The sequence below is a fragment of the Ambystoma mexicanum genome, chromosome 7p, assembly GCF_040938575.1.
Source record: "Ambystoma mexicanum isolate Mex_15411 chromosome 7p, UKY_AmexF1_1, whole genome shotgun sequence".
NCBI classification, from domain to species: Eukaryota; Metazoa; Chordata; class Amphibia; order Caudata; family Ambystomatidae; genus Ambystoma; species Ambystoma mexicanum.
In genome coordinates, this window is record NC_090939.1 from 293,422,536 (window position 1) to 293,440,286 (window position 17,751).

The following is a 17,751-nucleotide window of genomic DNA, read 5'->3' on the forward strand; positions in this document are numbered from 1 at the left end:
GGAACACAATCTGCCAAATTCCAAGAAGATATTGTATGAGCTGCTGTATGAGTGCGAATAGAATCGCTATTAGATCGGTGTCAGTTGGAGGACAGTGTTCTCATCGTGGACATACTTCTATTAGACCGTGGAGGAACATGATTGGGCTTTGGGGCGATCCATTTGTCCATAGGGCCATGTAACACAGTCTGTCGGCAAGTGCCATCGCTCTGTGTCCTAGTGATCCTCTTTGAGCCACCGAAAGGGGATGTCAAAATAACCGAGTCCATGGGTCCCATAGGCAAGCTCAATGATGAATTTACAAATGCAAATCTTTTCTTGCCACTTTTGCTTTGACAATGCCGGAAGAAATCTCCTAACTATCATCCTCATAAATTATGGGACTATCAATAATAGACAGCTCATTGCAAAGTGTGTTCATAGCGTCATTGTCCGATGCAGCCATAATTTTGAGGGTTTCTACTTGATTCAGTATGTTGGTATTATAACTTTCTACTGGCACAGGTCTTGATTGGTGGGGAGGGGCTAAATTCTCTCAAGGTTGCCAGAAGCTAGCTGGCCATTTATCTCCATACCTATGTCTCTGTTTCAAGAAAAAAAACAACTTCAATAATGACTTAATGGGGGTCATTCCGAGTATGGTGGTAGCCATGGAGCAATTAGCTCCACGGCTGCCTTCCATACCGGTACCGACTCCGGTTTGGTACAATGGGGGCTTACATGTCCATTCCGACCCTCGAGGGACCGGTAAGTCCCCATTGACCAAACTATTCCCCATTCCCATTTGAGCCCCCATAGGGCTCAATGGGAATAGGGAGGGTGCAAATAACGGGCTCGCTAATGGCAAGCCCGTTATTTGCACCCTGGTCCCCTTACGGGACCCGTAAGGGATGTTTGGTCCAACCAAAGGTCCCTTACGGGTCCAGTTAGGGGACCTTGGAATCGGGCGGCAGGGGATTACCGGCACCGGTCTCCTTACTGGTGCCCGGTATCCCCTACCGCCCGACTCGGAATGACCCCAATGTCTCTCTGCACATGATGCCAAAACAGCTTCAATGTTTGCCTCTAAGCTTTTATTAGTGCAAGATGTGTTGTTCATCCTTTCTTCTGTCATATGAGCTATTGCTATGGACATAACCTCATCCTCTTGATATTCGCAGGGTTGTTGTAAAGGCAAAACCATGCTGCCAGATCAGGGGTGGCATAGATGATTTGCTCAGGCATGCAGGAGTAAGGAGCAGTACAAGGGGCTGCCGGCAGATTGTTTAGGTTATGACATAATTTAAGCAATGAGCCAATGTTGTCCATAGTTACAGAAGATTGGGACAAGCTAATATTGCCATCAATAGTGAATATCACCAGAGGAGATGGTAAAACAACGGATGTCATAGATGCCATGTTGACAGCAGTGGAAGCAAGAGATTGGGTAGCTGCCATGCTCGCACAGCCAGTTGTCATTGTAGGGTCCCGGAATCTGGTAATCCTTTTCTGTGAGAGACCAGCCTTATCAGACTGGTTGTCTATTTTACCCTTTTTTGCCTGCAGGGCTTTGCTACAAGATTTCCGAGTGCGAGTGGGACTACGTACTTGCTTTCCAGGTTTGAGCACCTCACTCGCAAAATATACTTCCTTTTAGAGGGCATAGTTAAGGGCAAAGGAGCCTAACCATTATGAGTCTGTTTCGTGGTAGCCAGGAATAGCAAGCAGGAAAATTGAGAGTATGTGAAATGGCTTAGCATAGAAAGAGGCAAGCAAACAGGTACAGAGGCCCCTGAAGCGAGAATGCGTGAAAAAGTAGACCAAGGAGAGCAGAAGGCCGGGTGCGGGCCCACACAGCCACTCGCCATTGGCCTGCAGATCCAAACCCCGAAACTTGCAGAACTCAGCTTCGCTCCATGAAGTATGGGGTTTATGTGCAGTCTCCTCCCACAGATGACAAACACAGCAGAAAGACTGTGTACAACGTTTCAGCGTTCAACGTTACATCCAAAGCAGGCTGTTTCCCAGAAACACTACCGCAGCACTCCGTGAAGTATGGGTTTATATGCAGTCTCCTCCCACAGATGACCAACACAGCAGAATTTATGTTTCTCCTCACTCTGTCAGGTTTACTAGGGCTGTGCAGCAAAATTGTGGGACTTCACCTTTGCACACTTTGTCAGATTTACTGCAAAACAAACCCTGTTGGTAGGTCGCTGGAATACTGCATCAGTCAGCATCTGTTGTACCTTGTGAAACCACTGGTACAGGACCTGGGAGTGAACAAAAAAGTGCGGTGGAGCCCAAGGCATCACCCACTAAAAACACGTGGGGAAGAAGGTGACTGCTGCTATAATGCTGGAGACAATCTGGAGTGGAGAATTACAGTCAGAGACGGAGCGGCAAGCACTAGGAAAAAGGCAAACAAGTCCACCTGTGCTTGCAGACAAGGACAATTCTTCGAAAGAAGGTAGTAATTGTGGTGATGGTGAGGAAAGGTCCTAGGGTATGGGCTCTACCCCTTTCAGGTGATGATGCTTTGTGAAGCTCGGTCACTAACAACATAATGAGGCAGTCCACCATGCACACTATTCAAGTGACAACGGACATGTGGACCACAGGAAAGCTAACCGTCTATATGTGCATCACTGGACATTGTGGTTCATTTAGGGATCTACACAATGACCCCTTAACCACAAATTCCTCCATAGGCAGACCACAAAAACATTTGCAGGAAGCAGCTCATTCAATATCTGCAATAGAAAAGGCACAAACAGAAGTATTCAATGCCTTTTCTGTAGGTGACTTCGACCAAAAGTGTTAACTGTTGGTTTTGTTGTAAAGACAAAATGGCACCAACATTGTGCTTGCAATGGTGTATGGCATTTGCTACCGTGTGGTCTGTGCTGTCTTCTTCCACCTCCCAGTGGCACCAGCACACATCTGCCACCTCACTCCAAGGACGGCAACAATTATTAAACCTCACCAGATGTTTTGTACTGCAACAACCATCAGCCCTAGCCAGCACAGTGAATAGTGATGGGTCATCGGAAGCCACAGTCCAAAACATCTGGAGCCGCAGGTTGCATTCATTTGCACGAGCCTCTTCTAAGTCTCCATCTGTTACCAGTGAGAATGAGAGCACAACTTCAAGTCTCATCTGTCTTCTTCTACGGGAGCTTTCCAGGTTCAACCAAAAGCACAGAACCCTATCTGGAAAGGCATAGGACAATGTGGACACTAGACACAGCAAACAGAACAATTGTCCATAACGAGGACAGCAGAGGTAGGAGCTGCTGACTGTAGATGATGTGCCTCTGCTTTATTGGCACTGCAAAATAGGAAGGCTGGCAATCAATGATCTATTATGATCTGCTAACAGAGTGAACTCTGAACATGTTTAAGTACAACAGCAGGGCAATCATTGGAACCAAGGGCTCAGGTCTGTCAGCCAAATAAGCAGGAATCCTAATGATGCTGAAGATGAACTTGCCTGGCATTTCAGTGCTGGACTGCCCTTGTGGGCGGGACAAAGGCTGATATGCAAATGGGTATTCCTCCTTTGTGAAAAGTACAGTGTGCAAAAGGCGATGGCTGCGGAATTTCAAAGTGGGTAAAAACCACTGAACAGGTTATCATGCCATGTTCTTTCTACCTTTTTTGTATTTTTGCAAGGAACTTATGGTTGGTCACCCTAAGTTACTTGGGGGAACCCAGACGTAGACCCCCTGCTCACTGTGCTGAGAGAGGTACAGCTCTACCTCACTGATGAGGCCCAACAAGGCTGAAACACGTCTATGGGGTGGCTGTTGGTACTCTTGTTCAATGGAGGTTTGACTGGCATTTCGGTACTGGGCTGCCCTTGTGGGCCGGACAAAGGCTGATATGCAAATGTATATTCCTCCTTTGTGAAAAGTACAGTGAGTAAAATGCGAAGGCTGAAGACTCTGAACGTGGGTAAAAACCACTGAACAGGTTATCATGTCATGTTCTTTCTAGAGAGGGGCGCCTGCTAACTTTTTTGCATTGAAGATGAACTTGCACTTCTGTTGTTGCCCATTAACTGGTTCAGATGATAAGGATTTGGAGAAAGGATATCTGGGAGACTTTCATCGAATTCCTGTTGTTGCTGCAGCTACTTATTCAGGTGACAATGAAATAGACAAGTGAAGACAGTGAAGGAAGGACGCAGCCCAAGAGGAAGATGGTAGGTGGACAAGAGGAAAAGGAAGGAAGAAAGGTTAGCTGTGAAAGAGCAGGTATAGGTTTTGAGTTGGGATAGAATGGGGCTACACTGTTATCAATGAGTGCTGCTTCGGTCTGCTGCAGAACTCTGCACTGAAGAGATGACGATATGTCAAACACTCACATATACTAGTGCAACCGAGATATGTGGTTAATACTTCCTTCCCTAATAATAATAATTGCATACAGCACATTTGCATGTTAGTTAATGCTGGATACATCAACTGAAAGACTGCAATCGCTTGGCAGGCAAAGCAAGACGGTGTGGAGGGTTGCACAGAGCAATGCCAGAGGTTAACATTCATTCTAAACCTTCCAGCCATCACATCTTTGTTTTTGCTAGGATTATACTGACTACATATCACAGCAGAAAACGAAGAGCAGAAAACGAAGACTAACTATCTGAGAATGAGTGAATGTCTTGGCTTTTGTGCAGGGATTTATTTCTTGTTAGTACAGCTATTCTCTACACATTTGTCTCTTTTTTTATAGATTATTTTTTAGTGCACACATCACTTTACCCCAAAATATTTACTGAATGTACAAAGTGATGGGCAGAAATGGACATTAAATCCATCTAACAAATAGAAAATATCAGCTTTTAAGTGTTATGAAAAAAGAGACCATTAGACACAAATACTACAGCACAAAAGCCCACGGGACTTAAGTCCTATGCCACCCATACATCCTAACACCACTCACCTAGACAGTATGTTGGTGGTCTAGTGACTTCACTGATCACAACAACATAATGCAAGATTGGACGTGTTTCAGTGGGGTGCAAAGGAATTTTCATTACTAGAGAAAACATAAAACACAAAGTAAGCGCAAAAATAATACACTACTGGCAAATCCAACAGTTCGGGCTTTTGTTCATGCAAAGGCTAGGGATTATTCAGACACTGCCATAATAGTGCAACCTGGCAGTACAGCTGGCAAACGGTGTTCGTGCATGTGAATATTATGGCAGTGCCTGGGAAATGTCTATTTAATCTCATTCAAGAGCCAACATTACTGGCTTTGCCAATGCGTTTTTAACAGGAATTTAGTGCAAGGAAATGTTGCAGGGACACGCATTGCTGAAGAATTAAGTGATTAAAGGAATGCTTGGTTTAGGCTTTTTTTTAACACCAAGAGCTGTTGTACATCTGAAACGAAACCATTACATTTCAGAAGACTTTTTAGAAATAATAGTGGCATCCCCTTAAATGCAAAGAGCTATCTAAAAGAGATGCCAGTGGGCATGAATGCACTTAGAAAATAACCTAGCCAGGGGCGGTCCATGGGTGGGTACAAATCGATCGATACATGTAGGCTCTATATCCCTTCTCAAATTTCATCTCTCTCATATCTTCACTTGTCATGGCAATAATTTCAGCATACTGGCAGCAATTACAGTGCCACCTGAATAGCCACAACTAAAAAGAGTGTCCCACCGCCCAGTCAAAAATAAAAATACTATAACACCAAGGACTCTAAGACGTCATGAGAAGTCTGATTGGCTGCCAGAAGGTCAAGTGACTGGAATGTAATGTTAAAGTCATTTCCGGCACATCCTGCAGTACCCGAGCATCCTGAGCACCATATTAGGGTCCTGCCCCTTAAACGAAGCTCTCGGAGCTTGAAACACCAGAGACTCTTCCTACATATTGCTAGGAATAGTGAAAGTTACCTTGATCACTCTGATTGGCTCCCAGATGGTCATGTGACAAGCTGCCTCCTTTGTTATTGGGCGTCCTACCTAGACATCCACTACTAAGGGCCATAAGTAGCAATGGCAACTTCCTGTGTGGGCCAGAAACGGCATAGGATGAAGTGGGCCTCTGCTAAAGCCAGGACTTTAGAGTACTCACCATTCACTTGGTTCCTGCTTACACACATAGGAACCCAGTGACTATGCCTTCACCATGGAGCTGCTGTTACTTGAAATAACCAAGAGATATCTTTGTTTTGGGCCTCCTGTCCTTTGGATGCTTATATGGCCCCATTATACTGCAACTCAGAACCTATACCTACTCTTTCACAGCCAACCTTTCTCCCTCCCTTTCCACTTGTCCACCTACCATCTACCTATTGGATTGCATCCTCCCTCACAGAGGCATAGCCAGGATTGTCTAACAAGTGAGGCCTGAAGCTAATGTAGTTGGACCCACCTCAGCCACATTGGCTTCTGTAAATGCCCACACAGCGCTACTGAGTGGGCATTTACAGATTTTGGGTGGGCCTTGCTCGCTTAGGCCTTACCCTGTCTACGCCTCTGCTTCCTCCACTGTCTGCACTTGCCTATTTCTTTCACCCTCCATCATGTACCTTGATTTTGCTCCCTTCCTCCTTTCCTCCTTGTACCCACTCTTCTCCTCTTCGCTCATAACCTTTAGCCACAAATTGGTCTAACATCTACCTCACTCTCCCCCTACCCATCTCCCCTCTGTCCCCAGCACCCAGGCCCCTCAGAACTGATGCACCTGTTCTTCCATGATCTCCAACCTCATAACTAACCCCTGCATACTGCACAACACCTTCTCCTTTCCCCCACCTCCTATCACTCTTTTGCTTGGTCTATGGAAAGGACAATCCCCCTGCAACACGTTTTCCTACATCACTAACCACTTTGACTCTTATCAACCTCGACTTTTACTTCTTTCTATCACAGAAACCTGGATCTTCCCTCACGATTCTGCTACACCGACAGCTCTCCACAGTAACTCTGCTACCTTTCCGATGCTCCCTGAACTTTTGGGAAGGGCACAGAGTGGCGATCCTGATCAATAAGGCCCCCAACACTGCCCCCAGACTCCTCTCACATCACCTCCTCCTCCTTTGGACATGCCACTTTTCAACTTCTCCCTCCTACTTCTCTCACAGTTTTGGCTCTCTGTCGACCTCTAGTTCTCTCAGACCAGCTTCCCTGTCCTGAACCTTCTCCTTGAGCCAGTTCCCCTCAACATCCACATTGTCATCCAGGGGGGCCTTTAATCTTACCAAGCCCTCCACAGCTACCGGTCTTGACCTTACCTCCCCCTATCTGACCACTACCTCATCTCCTGCAACAACCAGCCTAACCACTCGGGTGGGAAATCTCTTGCCCTTGTGTTTCTCTCTACTTCACTCTCCTCCTCTGACCGCTTCATTAACCCCTCTCTCTCTGCTCACTCTATTGGTTACGTTAACATCTTGTTCCCTCTTCTCCTCCTTTTTCCTGTTCAATGGTCAATAGGAAATTCAAGCAGGACTTTCTTGCCCCTAACCTTGATGATATGAGGACCTCTCTCCTGTCTCTCTTCCCTATTCATACCTCTTCCACTGACTCTGCTTTTTCTGACTTTCATTATGCACTTGCGGCACCCTTTGACCAACACTTCCCTGCACACACATGTTCAAACCTTCCTAGCTACACCCACAGTCCTGGATCATCACTGGGATCGAGGCCCTCAAACAAACATGATGCGATATGCAATGCTGGTTGAAATCCCAGACCTCTACCCACCCCTAACCTACGAAAATAAATTCCCTTTCTGAAATCATCTCTTCACTGTTAATCAATTTCAACAAGAGCACTCCTATTTTCTTGAATAGTCTTGTCAGCATCATATCTCCCGGTCAGGGATGAATGAATTACTGGATGATGTTAGATGCACGCGTTTAGTCCTTTGATCTAGCCGCATTAAGAGTCAGCTCCATGGAAGTTGTTCAAATCGCCACAGGGCAATTACCATGAACAGATAGATAAGTGACATAGAATTATGGCGAGGTGATAATCAAGGAAACAAAAAAGATTCATGTAAGCCGATTAGACCAACCTAAGAACAAAGTTAAAATTACGTGATTTTTCAGCATGCGGGTTCACTAAAAATAAGTGAAACACTATTTAAAATGACTACGCAGGAGCAGTGAGGTCTGTTGATCACACGCCATGAAAGGGGTAAACCTATCGTTTTTTAACACTGGTTATTGTTTCAACATGGCCGCCACTAATACACAAAAGTTAAATACATTGGGCCTCATTACCAGTCCAGTGGTAACCTGCCGGTTTTTCCGGCTCGGTTACCGCCGGACTCGTCTTACCATTCCGCCTCTGTGATTCCTGGAATTACCGGGGCATTGTGACCCCGGTGTCCCGTGAATTCCGGAGGAGGAATTCGGTAAATCCCCATTCCCATTGAGTCCGATTGGACTCAATGGGAATGGGGAAGTGGAAACACTGGCACCATCTCGTGATGGTGCTGGTGTTTTCACGTCCGCCTGCAGGCGGGCGGTGTTAAACCCGCCAGGTCAGACCTGGCGGGAACGCCACCTCCCGCCTGCAGGACTCGAGATCGGGCGGTCCAGAATTAACAGTGGTGGCGGGTTTACCGCCACTGTTATTTCCGGACCACCCGACCCGTAATGAGGCCCATCGGGCCTCATTACGAGTCCGGCAGTAACCTGCTGGTTTTTCCGGCTCGGTTACCGCCAGACTCATATTACCATTCCGCCTCCGTGATTCCCGAATTACCGGGGCATTACAACCCTGGTAACCCGGGAATTCCGGAGGCGGAATTCAGTAAATCCCCATTCCCATTGAGTCGCAGAGGACTCAATGGGAATGGGGACCATGGAAACACCGGCACCATCTCGTGATGGTGCCGGTGTTTCCATGTCTGCCTGCAGGTGGGTGTTGTTAAACCCGCCAGGTCAGACACCTTTGCCTGCAGGACTCGAGATGACCCGGTATGGAAACAACGGTGGCGCTGGGTTTAACGCCACCGTTATTTCCATACCGGGTGACTCGTAATGAGACCTATTGTCAATATGGCCACCACCAATTACATACACATGTAGTCCTTTTTTTTCCAATGGTCGCACCAATAAAATGTGAACTTTCATGGGGCATGGAACTCACACAGACACAGAAGTGTTGTGGGAATGCTACGAATTTCATAATAATGAGAGGTAAGAAGCGTGTTTGGGAAGATCAGACTATGAAAAGGGCTACCCTGGTGTCACATGCATTAGCGTAAACAATATGCACTGGTCGATTACGACCAGTGTACTGCAGGTTTGTTGGTATTTTTTCGGCCTGATGGGGACCACACTGACACTGGAGAACAGGGGAGAATACAATTGAAACTATCACACTTCCCTGGCCTGGGTGTTCCAAAGGGTGATACAATGTTACACAATGGACAGGATGTTCGGTTCTGTCAGTATCATTTGAAATAGCTAGAGCTGGAGCATGTTCACGCTTTGAGTTCAGAGATGGATTGTAGTAAATATTATTAAAGTGCATCACACATGGCTTGCATTAGAAATTGCATTAACAGATCATTAAGTTGATGTGAGTACTATCTAGAATCACTGTCAATAGAGGGCATATAACAGCTATCTGATATTTGAGATATATTTTTGTTTTGTCTTTTTCTTTTAGGTTTTTTCCACATGATTTAGCCACCTGATGATGATTAGTGTTGATTGAAACATGTGCATGTGGTGGCCGTTACATTAAATGAATATCCCCTCTCAAGAAGTATAAATGTGATGTTTCTTCAAAATGAAAATTTTAAAATGTTCATGAAAAGCTAACAACCAAATACACCACATTAAAAATTGTTGCAATTGCAAAACGAGTAAAGTATTTTTTTAAAGCGTGGCGTAATGCCCCTGGAGAAAATTCTGTCTCATTGTTCAGCAGGTTTGCTGCTGTTTTTTGTAAGGAATCGTCTCTGCACTGGACTCTGCCAAATCCTCCTAATTTTCAAACATTATCTCCTCCGGTCTCAATCGCACCTGCAAACATTCATCCAATTTTTGAGCTTTGCTCACACCTCACAAGCCAAAATCCAGTGCCTCCTCCCTCACTGCTAAGGACTTTGCTCACTCCATCGAAACGTTCACTACCAGCAACTGTTTCTTCATAAACAAGATCAACATGGCCTGCCAAAACACAGAGACAACACTGCCACAAGTGACAGCACAATACACATCCCATCTCACAAAACCACAACTACCTGAACCACTTTTAAGACACTAACTATGGAAGACTCCACTGCCACCTCTGCACCCGTCAAGGCCACATTGTATGCAGACGACATCCTCCCTTGCCTCCGTACTCAAGACCCTGCCATCTGAAGCACTCCTCCCTTACCTGATAGTCATCAACAGCTCCCTAAATCAAGGCACCTTCCCCTCTGCCATCAAGACTGGCCAAATTCTGACACTTCTTAAGAAATCAACACTGGGCCCTGGTGATCTCAGAAACTACCACCCCATCACACATCTTCCCTTCTTAAGAAGATCCTTGAGAAAGCAGTAGCCAGTCCTAACATTCTGGCTTCAGACCCAGATGCTGCACAAAAACAGCTACCATCAAGGTGATCGACAATGCTCTTAAAATCTTTGATGATGGCCATCCTTGCATCCTAGTTCTCCTTGACCTCTCAGCAGCATTTGACACAGTAGACCAACAGGCACTCACCAGCAATCTACACTGCTGCATGGGGATCAGTAAGATCATCCTCAACTGGTTCAGATCTTACCTTGCTATTTGCAAACAGTTTCTACAAATGGATTCTTCCAGATCACAACTCTACCCATTACCTGTGGAGTCCTGCAAGGATCTATCCTGTCCCCATCATCTTCATTCTTTACATGGAACTTCACGGAACCCTCCTCGCTCAAACCAACATCCACCAATAACCAGATGCCATGCAGATCTATCTCCAGATAGCCTCAATCAAAGACATCCACAGGATCAACATCTGCCTCATATTGATCCTGTGCTGGATGTCCAGTGCCTACCTGAAGCTCAACCCCTCCAAGCCTGAATTCCTACTGCTGACCAACAACACTGAACACCCGGACATCCAGACCAGGCTCTCAGATATGATCCTCGAGGACTTCACACCTCAGGTGGCCACCTGTGCCAAGTCCCTTGGCCTCAACATCAATAGATACCTAATGTTTAAACAGTAGGTACCAAGAAAGACACAAACAGCTTGGTATCAACGTTTTCTCCTGTGGACAATCAAGCCCTTCATCCCAGAAAACAACTTCAGATCCACCTAGATAATGGCAATCTGCTTTAGGAAGGCCTTCCAGCAATAACCCTAGAACTCCTCATATGTGCCCTGCATGCTTCAGCAAGACTCATTAAAGGACTTGGCAAATTCGACCCCATCACACTAACCCTCATCAAACTGCACTGTCTCTCGCTGCAAACTGTTATCATCTTCAAATCCTGTTGCATCATTTACATGGCTGTCACTCTGAAGTCCCCAAGCTACCTCAATGTGAAACTCAGCATCAGAAGTCCCCAAGCTACCCCAATGAGAAACTCAGCATCACCAAACACCTGCAATCCACCAGAAGTAAGAAAATGTGCAGACTTGAACCCTGATGGGGCAGGAAGGAAAGAACCAGAAGGCAAGCCTTCTCTGTCTACTCTCCAAAACTCTGAAAGGAAAGAGCTCAGGACCTTCCTCCTCAAGGAATGTCTCCTCCTTAACACTGAGGTCCACACACCCTGCACTCCCTACCTTACCTGAAACTCAGCGATCTGCTCCCAATGTCTCCTACCCTGGTTGCTTGTAGATCCCTTGCTGCCAATTGACCACCCTCGTCCCCTATTAGCCCCTGCTCCCTTTTTCTCTGCTTTCTTAGCTGTGTTCTTCCCTCTATGGTTGTAAAGCGTTCCATTGCTTCCCACAGCTAGGTCTGCACTCAATAAATAGCCTAATAATAATAATAACTTTCTCTAAAATGTATGACACTCTCACAGCCCTTCTCTCTCTCTCTCTCTCTCTCTCTCTCTCTCTCTCCCCCAGACCGTCCTTCTGTCCCCCACCTCTTTCCTATGCCTTCTATTTTTGATTACTTCACCCCTACCTCTGCTACTCGAATTAGCACCCATCCTTTGCAGCGCCAATTCATGTTGTGCGCATATCAACTTGTTTGCTCTTTAAATGGCCAAAGATGTAGTCCCAATCATCTGCCCTCATCTCTAAGCTCATTAAAATCTCTCTCTTTGCTGGGCTCTTGCCTGCATCCTTCACATTTGCAACTGTCTTACCCTTTCAGACCCAAATGTCCCATCGACCGATTGCCCAATTTCTTTCCTACTTCATTCTTTAAAAGTCCTTGAGCAGGTGGTCTTTGACCAGCTCACAAAGTACCTTTATAATTATGCCTTGAAGATTAGTTTCAATCCGGCTTCCATAGCAACCACCAAGACTGCACACATGCATGTCCCCAACTTTATTCCCAATGCTCACCTCTCCAAACTATCTTCTATACTCATCCTTTTGGACCACTCTTCCACTTTGGCCACTGTCAAACCCCTCTTCTCCACTCTTCACTTTTCTTTTCCTTGTGTTTTACAACTCTGCTATAACCTGGATTCCCTCATTCTTAGGAGGTCGCTCCTCTAAAATCTCCTGGAATTCAAAAACTTTCAACCCACCCTTATCCTTATCACCATTCTCCAAATATCAGTCCTTGGACTTGTGCTTTTACTATTGTCTCTTTGCTGATGACACTTAAATCTGTTTCTCCTTTCTCTTCTTCATGTGAGTCATCGGAACAGATTACTAGCTGTCGACTGCAATCCATCACTGGGTGGGTCTCCGCTGCCACATACTGAACTCTTAAAAAAAGAAAGTCATCTTTCTCCAGGCTTCCCACACCATCCCTTCCGTGCCTTCTGCCATCTCCATCCCACCTGACCTTCTTGCTCCTTTGCTCAAGGCTTTCCACATTGGGGTCCACTTTGATAGTTGGCTCTGATTGCAACAATTTATCACTACCACTGTCTCTACTGCTCATATGAACCATATTTTTAGAACCTTCAATTTCTTACACACCACTCAATTAAAACTCTAATCTGCACGCTTGACTACTGCCTATGCCAACTTCTTGGTCATCCTGTATACTTCCTCCTCCCTCTAGCCAAAGTCCTCAAGTTTACTACCACCCTTCTTGTGTTGTGAAGCTATAACTGTCGTGGCAGAGCGTGTGTCTCCAATAAACCATATTTCTATTCTTGTGTTACCACACTTCATAGGTGTACTTGAGTGGGCATGCTTGCACATCATTTCTGCAACACTGCACATGAAATGAGGAGCATGTATTTCCCCATTGGATATTCCCATTCCAAACAATGAAAACAAGCCTACACTCTCTTCCCTACCTATCCCTCCACAGTACTCTAATACTCTTTCTCCTTTGGGATGGAGGCAAAAGGAGTTCAGTGCAAGCCTTCATTAGTGCCACTACCTTAGGGGAGACAGAGTGCGTGCTGCTCATGGAAAGAGGGCTAAACTTGGAGGCGCGTCTATGCCGGCAGATTCCAGTAATCAAGATTCAACTCTACATTAAGAAATGCATTCAGGGTACTCTCCTTGTTATAAGCTCTGGTTTGCGTGTATGTTTATACATTTTATGTGGCAGGTAATTGATAACTCCTCTGGGTGTCACCTCGTGGCTGAAAATCTCAGGTTCTGATGATGAAAAACAGAGAAAGATATCCCACCCTTTAGCTGTCCCCACCAGACACGAGAAAACACCTTTATTCCGATTAACAAGTAAAAATAATTGTGTGTTCTATTTAACAGAAGCCCATATTTCACTCCTGTTTCAACAATGTAATTAAAGGTACAGACTTCGAGCTCCCAATGCTGAGAAAAGCCCTTTAGGCAGCTTAAACGTCATGGCATACCTGAACAAATGTACATATGCCTTCCCAAAAAGATCCCTCTGGGACAGGAAAGGGTGCACGCCCAGATGTCTGACTGTGGCTCTGCAGGAAGAATCAGGAGAACGTAAAACTCACCCTAAAAGCGTGACGGTCTACCAGTTGAGAATAGTAAAAGAAATGACAGATCAAGTGGGTAACTTTACTGCATAAATTCTCTTTTGTCTTCATGCGTTTTTTTTCTTTGATTGTTTTGATGTTGACCCATAATTTCAGTTAATTCTTTATCCTACTGTTAACTGCGTTATTCATGTCCTATGTTTGTAGTGTTTTTGTTTAGGGCCTTGAGGCTGCTGTATTGCTGTACATTTGACATTTGTTTCACTCAGCCTGTCTACCCCAAGCTCACCGTGTCGAACAAATGTTTGACAATTTTAGCCGGAGTTCCGATCCCAGATCATTTAGAAGGCATGGAGTAGCAACGACTCTTTTCGGTGGACAAGGTTACACGGTGGGAATTAAAGTTATTGTGAGAATGTGCACATATTTTAGACAAAAAAAAGATCAAGATGTCTGTTTGATGTCCCCACCCGGTCACAAAATGGCCAAATGAAGGGCATGACCATTTCATTTTTGCCACAGAGCTAAATTTGACCCGATTGATAAGGCATCAAAGCACAGTCTGGTGAGCCATTTATGTCCCCTGAATTCCAAGAGCAAAGACAAATATTCTCTATCTTGTCAAGGCAATTGCCAAAGTAATGTTGGAAATTGATTGTCATTTCATTTCTTAAGTTAAAAGCTGAGGTCGTTCTAGAATAATTTTGCCTATACTAGATTGTCTCTTTTGTTCACCAATAATGGGCTGCTAAAGAGTGACAGGCATCTTGAACCATTTAATTATTCAATGTGTTCGGGATGAAATGTAACCACGGTATGTTGATTCCAAATTTACAAAGCAGAGCATCATTCATGTTTCCTTTTGGCCAGATGCCATAAGGATCGCTCCACAAGGATAGCCATTACATAAATGATTTTTTGTCCAATGCTTGGTTCCAATTCAAATAGCTTCGATATTACCCTTACGAATACCAGAAAGATAATTCAATGGCCAGATTTTGATCATGATAGTAATGCACCCAGGATCTTCGAAGCAGTTCTCCCTACACTTGAGTCAGATATAAGATTAGCGAGTTACTGCCAGAGACTATAGAATCCTGTTTTGTAATGCCTTAGTAGAAGATTTGATATAGTCACTAAACCGGATAATGTAATCAAGAAGCAAGCCCATCTCTGCAACACATGGTATTACTCAGAATGCCGATTGGCCAAGAGGACTTAAATAGAGGAGATTAAACTAACTTGCTCGTCAGAGTCGATTCCACCTTTCAGAAGAAAATATAAAGAACTGGTTAACAAAAAGAAAAGCGAATCCAAATTGACATTTCTAAGAACTGCCACTCAAAAAAATAACTTGCATTCTTTCTGGAACCTTGTTACAGATATGTTATACGGTTCAACTGTGAAGTAGAAACCTTTATGTCTAAGGACATATGGTTCCAGCACTTTAGTAAATTGTAAGCTGCTACCACATCGAGAAATGCTACTCCCCATCCTGTACAAAGAATTGCCTATGCGCTACTAGAGTTCATGGCGGAAGAGGTTACCAAGGCCATTGGTTCATAAACGAATAGCAAGGCTCCTGGTATCCCACTGTTGATGCAAACTGGCTTTAATGCACTAAGACTTGCGGCATATAGCAAACCGCTGCTTTTTTGGTTACTTCTAAATAAATCAGACAATTTAAGGATCTGCAATGAAATGTTTAAGGATGTCAAATCTGCTACGGCAAGTAATGGAGATTGGGTATCCATCTCCACAGCCTCTTACGCAAAATAGGGATGCCACATTTACCTACCAATAGTGCTATAGTGCATTAAGGGGGACAGTGAGGAAAGTTACATTTTTAAGTCGACATACCTAGATACCTAGAGATCCTGATCCTCGTTTCCATCAACCTTACAACTTTTCCAGGCTATTTATCATTTAAGATTGATACGGACCATGCATCCTATCTTAATGAAGCGCAGCCAACTAACAAGAGGGCTCTTTTTTATAAAATGCAGGCTGAATGTCTTACCAGTGGCTCATTTAACCTGCAGATTACGGTGCCTTAAATGTCTGTCTATTTTGGCCCACAGAAGTTGAATCCGAAAAATACTTCTCATTGATCTGCCCAAAATAGGACGAACTGAGGAAGAAATGGCTCCATCCAATCTTTTTTAAATATCATACAAGTTCCTCAGTTAATGTGTATATTTTGTGCAAAATGATTTACTATAAAGATGTGACATTTACAATTTTTAGTCATTTAAATAAGGCCTGGCGAATCTGGACAAGACTAAAGGGCCAAACTGATTGACCACCACAGTAACACATTAATTTTAATTTATCTTTTGACAAATAATTCTGCTGTCTATGAGCATTGTACTTTTAAATTATGTGATGTATATTTTTAATAACAGCTGCATTTGTTTTCTTTCATGCTTTTATGCGCTCCGCCCGAAATAAAGCTGTTATTGATTGGTTGATTGAAAATGTACAAAGCAGAACATCCTTCAATATGTGTTTTGACCAGATGCCATGAGGATCACTCCACAAGGATAGGCATAACATAACTGATTTGTTAATCAAATATAAAATATAAAATAAATGAGTACATCGTGTATTGCAAACATCAGAGTGGAGCCTAGACACTCAAGAGCTTTCTACAGAAGGTCTTCTTCTCAACTACCTATTCCTTCAAATAAGTTGGTGCAATGATTGGGCAGAATTGAAGCAATGGGCTGCTTATGAACACAAGTAATTGCCCACAAGGTAATTCCATTGCATTGGACCATAGTAACCACTTGCCTATTTATGTGCTACAGGGCATGTCATTTCTCCGTGCCTGATGCTTCATAAAATAATAAACAAACAGACAAATCATAATACTTCGCACAAGGCTATACCAGGCAACATCCTGGTCCACCAACAGCCAGGCGCTACCACTAGGCCACCAAAAGAAGTTGGACGATCCTTCCACAGCCTGACAACCCGGCATTATAATCTTAAACAGATTAAACCGTCCCTCATGGTGCTGGGCACCTTTCTCCCGAAGGCGCTCAACCACCTTTAAGGGCACTATGAAACCATCCGCTAATCAGGAACATCTGGAAGTGAATCTCTTTAAGCAAGCTTTTCCCATTAAATTAATCAACATGTGTTTAGCAAATGACAAGCATGGGGACAGTGCCCCACTTGGCAGAGTCCTGAATTAACTATCCTCATAGCTTTACATGCTGCCTATCTCACATGCATCATGTACCTTGCCCAACTATAACAATGGTTCATCCACATCTATAGCCAAAGCATGGAAGGAGGCAGGTGAAGCACATATGTTCCCACCTACTGCACCACTTTTTGCACTCCTGGGACGTGGAAAATGAGGCTTACAGTGTCACAGCTGCATCATATTACACATATATAATCTAAGGTCTGCCTAAACTGGTGATCACATTGGGTATAGCATATGAGAATTCTGATTAAAAGAAAGAATAGATCACAGACTAGAATAACACTGAATTTGCTCTTTACATAGAATAGCTATCTCCATTTCTGGGTTGCTTCACTATCACGCAGAGCAGTGTATTATCCCTGCATGTATGTATATGTTTACTTATATATGGTGTCTTATAGGTGCTGTATACCACCTTGCATCTGCTCTAGAGCACCTTCAGATATAGAGGCACGTTCAATGCAAGAGTAGGCTGAGGTTTGATATTGAATATGTTCAGATAACATCTTCCCCATAAGGTACT